The sequence below is a fragment of the Pinus tabuliformis genome, chromosome 6 (genome assembly GCF_031772625.1).
Source record: "Pinus tabuliformis cultivar Carrire ecotype Pingquan chromosome 6, CPIR1, whole genome shotgun sequence".
Taxonomy (NCBI): Eukaryota; Viridiplantae; Streptophyta; class Pinopsida; order Pinales; family Pinaceae; genus Pinus; species Pinus tabuliformis.
In genome coordinates this window covers 354,115,532-354,117,955 of record NC_142292.1, presented here as the reverse complement: position 1 = coordinate 354,117,955, position 2,424 = coordinate 354,115,532, and positions in this window count along the sequence as shown.

The window sequence follows — 2,424 nt, the reverse complement described above, 5'->3', positions numbered from 1 at the left end:
CTCCGACCGAGCCACGCATGCAGAGGTGGGTTGATCACATGTCGAGGCATGCTGGTCAACCTCAGATTACTTTTACTGAGGCCTTCTTCAGGTGGTTCGAGCGCCAGGAGATGGTCTTCTCCGAGTATCCATATGTGGGTATGGATTTCCGAGGCGACCCGGATTTGGTGTTACCGGATGGCGAACAGTGGGGCGCTATTGGTAAATTCTTTGACCATATTACTGTTTACTGTTCTTATTCATAATGTTGCTGTGCTTTATTCTATCAAGACTTTTAATCATACTCTTGGGTGCATGCAAATGTTGGTCCTGTTCGTCCAGCAGTTCATCCGTGACCGCTAGTTGCTGCCCCGGCAGCAGAGCCTGCTAGGAGAGCTATTCTTCGCGACCTTGACGATACTGAGACCCTTACAGCTGTGCAGGAGCATGTTGAGAGCCTTACTCTTGGCATTCCCGATGTGAGGATTGATGAGTTACCTTTACAGCTGCAGCGACACACCACTGGCGTGCCTAGGCGATGGACTCGTCTCTTGCGCATGATTGCACAGGCCGTGACGTGCTATCATGAGCACCATTAGGCTAGGGTGCCCCCTAGCATCTTTTTGAGTTTTAGGTCATATGACCAATTTTGTCTTGGTTACAGAACATTATGTATGAACTATAAACAGCTTATATGTATTTTGATTTTCGAGTTTTATTCTGTTTGAGTTATACGATCCATATGTACAATCTTTGATGATGTGTCCCTTTTATAAATGTTGCAAATGTCTATCTAACACATAGTTTGCTAATGAGTCGGTTAATGTGTTTAAGTTTCTTGAAATATGTTGATACTGAATTGAATCAAATCGTCTTTCCAAGATCTTAACCCTTAGGAACATGCGATAAATAGCTGGATTGCGAACAGAATATATACCATTGAGTTGTAGTATTACGAGCTGTGAGTCTAGCCTGACAATTAGTCGGCGTATGCCACGTGTGATGGCATCAGAGAGTAGTTCTATCAACGCGCTATACAGCGATGTTATTCGTTGATTGCCCAATACACACACCTCTGAAACATACTAACTCGCCGCTTGGATCAAAAATGGCCCAGGCTGTGGAAGATAGGTTCCGCGAACTACGACTCGCTCCGTCGGCATATCCAACACATGCCTCCAGAAGGTTCGACATCTGCAACAAATGAAAAAGGTGGATCACTCGACCAGAACAAATACTTTTGCGAAAACAAAATACAACAAAAGCATGCAGGTTACTATTTAAGCATAGTAACGCTTGAGGTACAACCCGTTGCGGGGCTGCGCCAGTGGAATTCCATCGTAATCCATTAACTCGTAGGCTCCTTTTGCTAACACCCTTTTAACAATATAGGGGCCCATCCATAAGGACTTAAATTTTCCTGCTCCCAATTTATCGGATTCTTGGTCATAAAGCAAGACCAAATCACCTTCTGAGAAGACACGGGGTTTGACATTTTTGTTGAACTGAGCCTTGACTCGTTTCTTATGGGCCTCGTTAGCCAAAGTGGCATCACGACGGGTTTCATCCAATTGGATTAATTCCAAGAAACGAGCCTCTTCTTCTGAAGTTCCGGGGAGAAGATCGATTGCGAGTTTAAGCGACGAAATTTCACACTGGATCGGTAAGATTGCTTCCAGGCCGTACACCAGTTGAAAAGGTGTGAACCCGGTGGCGTTCTTTACCGAGGTTCGGTACGCCCACAAAGCTGAGTACAGGATTAGGTGCCACCTTCTTTTATGAACCCCGAACATCCTTTGCAACATACGCTTCAGGACCTTGTTGATTGCTTCAACTTGTCCATTGGCTTGCGGATAGTACGGGGTAGAGCTGTCGTGAGATAGCCCTAGCTTGGCACTTAATTCGACCATCATGTGATTGCGAAAATGTGACCCATGATCTGTAACTATAGCCTGTGGTACGCCGAACCTGGCGACTACATGATTGAAAAAGAAAAGGGCAGCTGTTTCACCAGTGTTATCCAATGTAGGCATCGCCTCGGCCCATTTGGTAAAATAGTCAACATCGACTATTATATACCCATGCCCCCCGGTCGAGGTGGGGTTACATTGCATGAAATCGATGCCCCACTTGGCGAAGGGCCCAACAACAACTATCGGCTGTAAAGGTGCGGGTGGTCGTCTGGTTTTGCTATCAAAAATTTGACAAGCATGGCAACTTCTGACTGCGGTTATGCAATCTTTGAACATGGTTGGCCAGAAGTATCCTGCTCGCAAGATTTTTTGTGCTGTTGCATATCCAGATTGATGCCCCCCACACGCGCCTGAATGACACTCATTCAAGGCTTTTCGGCCTCCTCATGGGTAAGGCACCTCCTCAGAACTGTATCGACACCACGACGATAAAGTGAATTACCGACGATCTTGTAGTCTTTTGCTTGGTATC